The sequence below is a fragment of the Mus pahari genome, chromosome 10 (assembly GCF_900095145.1).
Source record: "Mus pahari chromosome 10, PAHARI_EIJ_v1.1, whole genome shotgun sequence".
Taxonomy (NCBI): domain Eukaryota; kingdom Metazoa; phylum Chordata; class Mammalia; order Rodentia; family Muridae; genus Mus; species Mus pahari.
In genome coordinates this window covers 58285977-58297391 of record NC_034599.1, presented here as the reverse complement: position 1 = coordinate 58297391, position 11415 = coordinate 58285977, and positions in this window count along the sequence as shown.

The following is an 11415-nucleotide window of genomic DNA, read 5'->3' as shown; positions in this document are numbered from 1 at the left end:
CTCTCTCTCTCTCTCTCTCTCTCTCTCTCTCTCTCTCTCTCTCTCTCTCTCTTTCCACCTGCAAGCTGAGAGAAACCATAGGACCTTTCCACCTTAAGACATATGAATATAGCCAGATGTCTCATCATGTAAAGGTGCTTGTCATGCGTGCCTGGCAACCTGAGTTTGATCCCTGGAAATCACATAAAGATGGAAGGACAGAACCAGCAACCATGGCGTTGTCTTCTGGCATTCACATGTGTGTACATGTGCACAACACACAGGAATCCTCCCCCCAACACACAATTTTTAAAAGGCTTTAAAAAAAAAGATGTATCATGATTATGCTTTTTACTTTTGTCTCAGCTAAAACCTTTTTCTGTCACACATATTTTGTTGCTTTTATTTACAAAGGGTTTCATTAATAGAAGGATTTCAAAAGTAAGGTGAGAAGGAAAGGGAGAGATGCTGAAGGCAGTGAGTGTTTATCTGCCCACACTCACTAACCTAAGATGGCAAGGCGAAGTCCAAGTGGACCCTGCCTGCCCTTCTTGGTTAATGAAATCATTGACCAGATTCTACCTGCAGTTTATATTTAACAGTATCCAGGCTTGTGATGATGAATAAAATTGTGTCCGTTTCAGGAACATGGGATGCAACTGGATAATCATTAACTGAAGCCTTTCTCAGACAAATTTCTCTCATTTATGGTTTCTAGACTTTAGATAGTGTCTTAGTCAGGGTTTCTATTCCTGCACAAACATCATGACCAAGAAGCAGGTTGGGGAGGAAAGGGTTTATTCAGCTTACACTTCCACATTGCTGTTCATCACCAAGGAAGTCAGGACTGGAACTCAAGCAGGTCAGGAAGCAGGAGCTGATGCAGACGCCATGGAAGGATGTTCTTTACTGGCTTGCTTCCCCTGGCTTGCTCAGCTTGCTCTCTTATAGAACCCAAGACTACCAGCCCAGAAATGGCACCACTCACAAGGAGCCTTTCCCCCTTGATCACTAATTGAGAAAATACCTTACAGTTGGATCTCATGTAGGCATTTCCTTAACTAAAGCTCCTTTCTCTGTGATAACTCCAGCTGTGTCAAGTTGACACAAAACTAGCCAGTACAGATAGTAACATAGATCATGTATGTAAAAATGAAGTGAAATAGTCTAGGGCATTAAAGGGGATTAATGGGAGAAGGGGAAGGATTTGGGGATGAATATGCTAACATTCTCTGTGCTCCCTCTCCTCCCTCATATATATGATATATATAACATATTAAAGTTTTATATCGGGAATTATGTATATTGGAGTTTTGGTTGTACCTGTGGTGTGTGTGTGTGTGTGTGTGTGTGTGTGTTTATGATATGTGCAGGTTCCCACAAGGGCCAGAAGAAAGGTGTCAAGTCCCCTGGAGCTGGAGTTATAGGTGGCTGTGCTCCACCTATGTGGTTTCCAGGAACCAAATTCCGGTCCAGCGAAAGAGCAATAAGCATTCTTTACTGTGGAGGCATCTCTCTAGAACCTGCACACTAGATACGTGATAGATAGATAGATAGATAGATAGATAGATAGATAGATAGATAGATAGATAGATAGATAGATACTACAGAAACTATCAAGATAAAATAATCCCCGCATAACTTTTAGTGAAGGTGTGAATTTTTGGTATAGCCTACCCTCTTCTCATTTTCACACATACCAATTATGAAGCACTAAAAGAAATTTCTAGGCAAAATCCTTAGTTCCTATGTAAGCTATAAATTGCTTTAAGAGATATCAACATCTGGGAGTATAAAAGAGGTTGCTGATATTAAAAACAACAAAACAAAACAAAACAAATGCTGGGGCTAGAGGGATGACATGACTCAAGAGTTAAGAGCATTTAAAGCTCTTCCATGAGACCCAGTACCCACATAGAGGCTAAGAACCATCTGTAACGCCAGTTCCAGGAGATTTGGCACTTGATTCTGGCATCTATGGGCACTGCATATACACAAGAGATATATACAGGTAAGAAACCTATACAGTTAAAAAAAAATCTTAAAATTATAAAATTCAATAAATTCATTAAAAATTATAACATTTTTCTACTTTCTCAGTAATGATGTCTTCATAAACAGTGTTATACATTATGGGTTTTTTGTCACATATATTTGGCCACTAAATGTTTTCCCATTGCTGACAACAGTAAATGTTGAGATACTTTTTAATTATTAAAAACCTATATGGAGGGCTAGAGCGATAGCTCAATAGGTAACGACACTTGCTATACAAGCCCGGCGACCTGAGTTCAATCCCCAGAACTCAAATAAAGGCAAAGAGAAAAAAATCAATTCCATAAAGTTGTCCTCTGACCTCTGCACAAGTGCCCTCACACACATAACACACACATATGTACACACCAGTAGTAAAACTTTTAAAGCCAAACGTATCATAAGAACATTTTATTTCATGTAATTTATATTTATGTTCACCCAGAACCATAGAAACAGCACATCTACATTTCTTCATGAAATGCCTTTTAGATCTATTAAAGAGTCATGATGTCTAAGTGTGTGGGATGACATCAAAGACAAGGATCTCCATTTCACTTCCCTTGAAAGCTAATGCAGAGAACAGAAACCTTATCCCAATGCTAGCAGATCAGGTATCTCCTATATTGGGCACACAGCACTGAGACAGTAATGAGGGAATGGCGTTTGGGAGCATTTTAACCTAAACAAGTACTTAGCATTACATCTCACCTGGGTCAACAGTCTAGGGTATCAGAGTTAAACTATGTTACAGTAAATTAATGGAAAATGTAACTGCACTTTGCTGAAAGATCAATGTCCAATAAAGGCTGCACAATCAAATCTTGTTGCAATGATTGAGGCCTTTAATTGCCTTTCAAAGATAAGGTAGTAATCAACACAGCTTTAACTGATCTTTTTCACTAGTTCAATTACATGCTAATGACGAGTGCCAAGTCAGAATCTTTAACTACTTATACTTATTAAATCTTATGTTAGTAATGAAAAATTACTTAAGCTACACAATCAATAGAACACAAATCTTAATTACTATGTTTCACTTTCATACTATTTTATGTGCTTGACAAATTCACATGAGCTTTCTTTAACTGTAAGAAGTGTCACTGGTAGTGTCCAGAGTCTAAAAGTTATTGTTCTAATGCAAATTGGAGGTCAGGCGCTCATTTTTCTTCTTCTTCTAATAAAACTGTGGCTAAGATAGCTTTCACTAACCCTTGGCCATCCAGCTACTGATTAAAGATCCGTTCAGCTAATTAAGAATATGAATACAATTAGAAGAAAACAAACATTTTTTACGTTTTTAAAAAAATTTCTGTTTATGTGCCTCTATGCCACATGAGTGCAGGTGACCTAAAAAACCAGAAGAGAGTGATGTGCCCCTCTCTTGGAGTCACAGATAGTTATGAACCGTCCAGTATGGGTTCTAGGAACTCAATAAGGTCCTCTAGAAGAGAAGTATGTCCTCTTGACTTCTGAGCCAGTTCTCTAGTCCTGGGTTATTTTCTATAAACTTATTTCTAACATTTAGTAAGGTTACCAAATATTTAATTAGCTTTTTATGGGGAAAAAAAAAAGGTGTGATTTCACAAAAAAATCGGGATGTGAAGACATCACAAATACAAATGTAAAATGGGTGCAAGCACTTGGGACAAGTTTCACATTTTTTTCAAACATATTTTTATTGATTATTTGGGAATTTCACATAATGCACCCCAATCACATTGACTCTCCCAGTTCAGTTCTCCTAGACCTGTCCCAGCCCATGTGACCACTTCCCAAAAAGGAAGAAAGAAAAACAACAAAACAAACCACAAGTTCAATTTGTGTTGTATATACTCATTGAAGTATGGTCAAACTCCCAATGAACATCCTCTTTAAGGAAACTGAGTCCTTCCCCACCCTCATCCCCACCAGAAACCATCAATCGAGGGGAGCTACACTTGAGCATACTTATCATAATTTTTAAATGTTCTCTTCAATGGCTTTCTGGCTAGGCCATTTCTTGCAGTAGGGAGGCCGGAGAGGGTAAGGGTTGTCTCAAGCAGGGGCTTTTTATGACTCTCGTTCTGAACTGATTTCACAGTTCTGGGGAAAAAACATTTTACAGCAATTCCGCTTCTTTTTAGTCATAGAGAATAAAACACATCTGTACAAAAAAAAAAGATCATAGATACTATGTTGAAATTATTAGTCCAAGCAAAAATATTTCTGCATGGATTGGAGAGGGGCTCACAAGACCTCACCCCTAGCTGGGGAGTTATGGGTAATTGAGGGCTGTTGGGACAGGGAGAATCAATTTCCTTTCAGAGAGTGTGGCCTGGTCGGCTGCCCATTCTCTAGTGGATGGCCAAACAGCATGTTCATGCAAGAAGCATGTAGATTCAGTAAGTTATAAACAAAATAAAAAATAAAATGGACATGAAGGTGAAGCAGGGCATGCTGGGAGGACTAAGGGGAGAAGGGTAAAGTAGATATAATCAAGATAGATTATGAACATACATGAAATTGTCAGAGATACACACATTGAGATTTTACAACTAAGCTGTGGTTAATTTAATATTTTGTACATTGCAGAGTTGGAATTTTCAAAACTTTAGCTAGGACATCTAGTTTTAATTAAGTAGATAAAAATCTCACCTGGGACCATTCTTTTAGTAGCATTTAAAAAAAAAAAAGATCTATTTTGTTGGAGAGTATTTAAAACAAGACCCACGTGAAGTATGAGAAGCGGTAGCAGACAGAGCATCCTTTATTAGGTCCTCGTGGCTGGGTAAGGAATACCAGTGCACACCAGCTCAGGGCTCACATAGGATTGCTCATAGCTATTCTAGTTGTATTCATGTCATCTTAAATACAGTTTATGAACATTGTATTATTCCATTATACCATTAATTTATCTTCAGAGATATTTATAGTATCAATTTAAAAGCTGTAAAACTTCATGGAAAGTAGCTTATACTATAGGACTTCAACAAACAAGCTTGCCATTTTGAAAAGGGAATCACAAGAAATGGACTTCTTACAACAAGGTTTGGAGTTTCTTGCTGTTGTTCTGGTTGATAGAATTATGAACCTTATAAACTCAGTACTTTTTAGTTAACCTAAATACATAAATCTATTTGGATTCATCTTATGAAAAGAGATATGTCATTAGATATATGATCATTATATGCTTCAGTGATTCATGGGCCTTGTTACATACATGCTTTGTAATGTATGAATTATTTAGTAAGAAAAATCACAATAATTTTGTTGTTACTCAAAAATTTATGGGTTGGCAGAAACAATTATGCAGCCCGGAAGCTGGCGTGTTAAGGTAACATCATTAACTCTCATGTGCTATGAGTTTTTAGCAGCGGTTTGACATAACCTTTACTGCTGCTGCTGGAACAGATCAGTAATTTTGTATAACAATCTGCCTGTGAACAGAATGCTGAATTGGCTATCCACAAAGTGATTCATTTTACTTTATTTCCATATTAGTACATAATTTAAATTCCACCTAGAAAGTGTCTACCTAAACCCTAAAGAATAAAAACATGCAAAATAATGAATGCTTCTCAAGTACACAAAAGTGCAAAATCACATTTAATAAGAGTGACCATTTCTATTTTTAAAATGTTAGATGCTTAAGAATTGGATGAAAATAATTTATGAGAGTAGATTATCTTTAAAGCCTTTTTTACACATTGTATTACAGCCACTACTAAGAGATGAAGAACAAAATTTGATTTTCTTGGAAGGCAGCAATGTCACAAATGCAATACCAAGGGTCATGATTTTGAACTTTGAAATTTACAAAATGAAGTAGCCAAGAATATGGAAGTCTGAATATAAACTTAGGCTAGCCCAATTTTAGACCATGTGTAAGGTTCCACATTCAACTTAGCAACAACAACAACAGTACACACACTAATTAGTATCACTAATTAAAATATTTATTTTTATTTTCTATGTAGTGTTTTGCCTATATATATGTCTTTGTATCACATGTATACCTGGTGCCCACAGAGGCCAAAAAAGGGTATCAAATCCCCTAGAACTGGTGTTACAGACAACCATGAGCCACCATGCAGGTGCCAGAAATTTAGCCAGCATCTGAAAGAACATCCTGTGCTCTTTAATTGCTGAGCCATCTCTTTAGCCCAAGAATGTCACTAACTTTAAATGACATTTAAAATCTGACAATCATTCATGCACCCAATTAATACTCAATACTGGCAAAACTGAAGACCAATTTTAGTACATTTGATTTGCCAACAGACTCTAGTAGTCCTGAGGCTACAGAGAGAAGTCAGACTGCAGAAGACTCTGTACACGACAGACTGAGAGTCACGTGTTGGCAATTTTTGTTGGCAACATTTATCATAGAATGGATGCTGTAAATTGAATGAATACATGATTGTAAATTGCAAGGGCAGCGTGCTTGCCTTTAATAGCATCAAGACAAGGACTCTTTAATGGAAGGCATGTGGATCTGACTTGCAAGAAGAGCAATAAAGGGGACTAGAGAGATGGCTCAATTGTTAATAGTACTGACTTTTCTTCCAGAGGTTCTGAGTTCCATTCCCAGCAACCACATGATGGCTCACAACCATCTGTAACCATATGACAGTGTACTTATATACATTAAATAAAGAAGAGCAATAATGTTTGACATGTCTCAAGTGTAATGAATCAAGTATGCTTCCTGAAAAAAAAAATAAGAGTTTGGAATCCTTTTGCCATAATCTCTTAAGGCATTTCAAAAGTTGTCTTCTATTTTCTCACATATGGGAACTGCTATTGTAAAGTCAAATTTAGGTAATGTACAGAAGTGAAACAGAAGTACTTGAATCAGCTAGACTCGTTCTTTTTCTTTTACATTAGTATTATCACCACATCATCACTACCACCACCACCACCACCACCACCACCATCATCACTAACACCACCATCATCATTGAAGCATGGGACACAGGCATTGAGCAAAAATGATACCACTGAACTACATCCCATTCAGCCTTACTCTTTTGAAACAAAACTAATACTTTGCGTTGTCAAATAAGCAATCATCTCTCAGAGGGAAGCCAGTATTCTGTTGGTTTTTGGAGGCTACATGACAACTTCTTATGAAGGCAGTGAAGAACTCTTGAGTAGGACCACAGATTATGAAGGTGATTTGGAAGTCTCCGTGCCTCTGTCTGATTCCCCATGACTATATTCAGTTTGGTGATTTATATACATATAATATAAAAATCCCACTTTAATGGACATAGCTTAAGTTATTTCTCAGCCATTACCAGTTGGCTAACAGAGTAGTTTCTGAGCTTTAGTATCTTTGCTGTACAATAAGGAGATTATCTAACAGAAAGCATTTACTCATTTCAAGGACCTTATCTAAGGACTCTATACATTCTAAGTCACTTAATCAAACCACTCTATGATGTAAGCATTGTGCATTGTATTTCTTCTTGTTATTTGGTTAGCATTAGTTCATCTTTCACCTGTGGAAGTTTTACCCAAGGCCAGACAAGGTTCCTGAGTCTATGTTCTTGGTCACGACATTCCACTTGTCCTATGATGCACAAGGTAATTAATTCTGCCAGGTGATAATTGAGAAGTCATAAATGAGAGTTTCATTACTTCCTCTGTATAGAGGGAAAACTATTCAGAAGTGCTTAACAGTGAGTCAGAGTCATGCTAGAGTTTGTTTTCTAGAAAATCTAGCATATTCTACTTAAGGGGAAATACACTTTGAAGAAATTAAATCTGGTCCATTTTGAATGAAAGAAGCCTTCGTCTTAGAGTATCTGAACTCCCCAGTTCTGATCCCATGCCTGGTGCATGCTGCTGCCCCATGAGCGCCTGTCATCGCCGACCCCCCCTCACCGGGATGATTGTTACCACTGCTCATTTTCATTCCTATCAAAATACATAAGAATACACTTGTCTATCATAGTTTCAGAGACTGTTCTTTTTTTTTTTTTTTTTTCATGTCTTCATATTCAGTGGTTAAGTGCTTACAGTATAAGCTTGAAGACCAGAGTTCTGATTCCAGGACTCACCTAAATGCTGGGTGGGAGTGGCAGCCCGTCTGTAATTCTAGTTTCAGAGGCAGAGATAAGGGATTCCCAAAGCAAGCTGGTTAGCAGCCAGCTTTGGGTTCCATTGAGAGACTCATCGATGACTAAGGCAGAAACACAGAGGGTGATTCCACAGCAACCTCGAGTCTTCACAGGCCTTCAGATATCCCACAGCCTCCTAAAAGCAAGACCTACAGAATGGGAAGGACCCATGTAGACAACGTAGACATCGAGGGTAAGAGGATTCCAAGCAGAGGCAGTGGAGAGTACCCTGGGGTGTGATGTCTGGCATGTTCGAGAAACACGTGGGACAATGACTTGTGTGTGTAAGAAGGAAGACGAGACATGAGGTTCAAGGTCTCATTAAAAGCCTTGTGCTTGGAATTCAAGCTCTGGGAAGGTGAAGAGAGAAGGAACCCTAGGGCTCCCTGTCCAGGAAGCCTAGCTGAATAGGTGAGTTCCAGGTTTGATGAGAGACCCAGTCTCAAAAAGTAAGGTGTCAAGCAATTTAGGAAGACACTTAATGCTAAATTCTGGCTTTCACATGTGTGTCTGTGTGTGTGCTTAAGTATACACATGTGTGTGCACACAAACACAAATACATCCATAGGCCCTCAGAAGAGGATGCTGAGAATAAAGCTCAGTGGTAGGCTTCATGTTAAGTATGCAGGATGCCTGCAAACTATGCTAAGAACCAAATAAATGGATAAATAGTTCAGTGGGAGTAGGGGTCAGAATATGTACTTTTATAGGCAAAGGAGAAAGCGTGGGGTTTTGCCTGCTTGCGGTGAGAAGCTATCTGGACAGTAAATAACAAGTTACTATTGTTCAGTGAAAAGAAAGTATTTTCAGGAGTGGTAAGAATGAAAAGAAAAAAATAGAAAAGAATATTTAGAAAGAGATATGAGCAGTCTGTCTGTAGCAGTCTACACCTTAAACCCCAGTACTCCGAGGAAGAGGCAGGTGGATCCTCTGTGAGATTGGAACCAGCCTGGTCTACAGAGCAAGTTCCAGGATAGTCAGGGCTACACAGAGAAACCCTGTCTAAAAGAAGGAGGGAGGAGGTGGGGGAGGGAGAGGGAAAAGGAGAGGGAGGGGAAGAGGGAGAGGGAGGAGAAGAGGGAGAGGGAGACACACATACACACACACACACACACACACACACACACCATAACCACAGGAGATCACCTTAGCCACAGGCAGCTACAAGATAAAAGTACAGAAAGGAACAAACTTCAGTGACATGGAGAACTTGGAGGCCTTATGCACAGTGGGAATGTTTCTGCTGTGCTGTGGCTATGGTCTGTGTCTTCCTCATTGCAAAGGTTGGGAATGAAAGGTTCAGTCTCCAGGTAGCCATACCTCAGGAGAGGTGGTGGGCTCTTTAAATGGTGAGCGCTTACAGAAGCTCTGAGAGTCATTAGGCCTGCGCTTCTAGAAGGAATTGCTGAACATGGCCTCTGGTTTAAAGTTACAGTCTCTTCTTGGTACACAAGTACAATCCCTTCATTGTGTCGGAACCCAGCTGATGTCAGCACCATGTCCTTGAACTTCCAATGCTACATGCTAAATAAATATCATCTTTATAAAGTTAGCCTGGTCCTAGTGCTGAAAGGGGACATGCATATGAATTTCCATCTTCTAACCAAGAATTCCTCTCCAATTGACACCCACTTGCAAAGGAAAAATTAGTTTTCCAATGGAGTCTCAGTGACTATATAAACCACACTTAAGAGCAGGCTCCATTCCCAGAAGTAGACACCCAACACAAAATTAACTCAATGTTATTTTTATAGACTTTTTATCTCATATTTCTTTGTTTGGGCTTACGTTTTCTTTTTTTTCAAGGTAGGGTTTCTCTGTGTAACAGTCCTGGCTGTCCTGAAACTCACTTTGTAGACCAGGATGGCCTGGAACTCAGAGATCCGCCTACCTCAGCCTCCCGGTACTGGGATTAAAAGCATGTACTAACTTCCTTGGGCATTATCATCTTTCTGATCTTGTTTGTGTGTTACGGTTTCTGACTTCGTGTTTTTATGGTTTTAGCTTTTGTGTGCCTCTGTATTTCTTGTGCTTATTGTTATTTTATTATTTTTTAAAAAGTCTGGCTTGTTTGCATTTTTTTGTTTGTTTGTTTGCCTGCTTGTTTTCTAAAGAGAGAGAGAAAGAAGGAGTACAGTTGGGTGGTGGGGATAATCTGTGGGGCGTTGGGAGCAGAGGAACATGATTAGAGTATATTGTGGAAAAATATTTTTAATGAAAAAGAATAATAAAGATACATAAAGTTAGCATGTCTTGGGTATTTCATTACAGTAACAAAAAATCCAATGACATATCTGAAAGAGTTAAAATTAATCTGGAACATTAGTGTTGTTGATGATGGTGGTGGTGGTGGTGGTGGTGGCGGCAATTATTACTTATTATTGGAGATGACAGGTGTTTGGGTTCAGGAGTCACCACACAGCCACACAAGCATGGATCTCAGTTAAGCAAGAACAGTTTATTGAATGCACACCCTGATACTGGTCAGACCAGGGACATAGCTCAGAATTATCTGAACTATGAGAACAGATATCTTTTTTTTTTTTTTTTTTTGGTCAGCTTATAATGGAAAAAACCCACAAAAGTTCATATGCAAGTGCAGGAGTGACTCAGGATATCTTAGACTTAATAGTTCATCTTGACCCTTGATTTGATGGGTCCTATGTAAAGCTTTGTGGAATTTCTTAAGATTATCAAACCTCATACAGAAAATTCAGAAAATACAGAACTAAGCAGGGTATGTGGTCAGCATGTCCTTAAGCCAAGTCACTTCTGTGTCAATGACTGGCAGGCACGTTACAGCAGCAATATGAAATAGCTGGCAGACACGGATCAAAATGGCCACAGCTATTCGGGGTGGGGGGGTAATCAGACCATATCAGTAGGGATCAAATCCAGGGCCTAATGTGTGATAAGAATACTGTGTACCACTGTGGTACCTAGTCCTGGAATAAAAGTTCTTACATGCACAGTCATAGCAGCATTACTCACAACAGTCAAAAGATGGAAGCAATATAAAATTTCATTGGCAGATGAATGAATGAAGATTATAAATCCAAAGGATTTATCTTTAACCCTGCAAATGAAAGGATCTTTGGTACAAAATTACAACAGAGATGAACTTTGAAGGCATTACTCTAAGTGAAATAAACTAGGCATAAAAGATAAATATTGTCTAAGGTTTTTAAAAGTAGTTCAAGTTCAAAATCAGAAAAACTAATGCTAGTGAGAGTCATTATTTAAATGGTAGAGGATTTTACTTTTTTGGTTTTTCAAGATAGGGTTTCTCTGTATA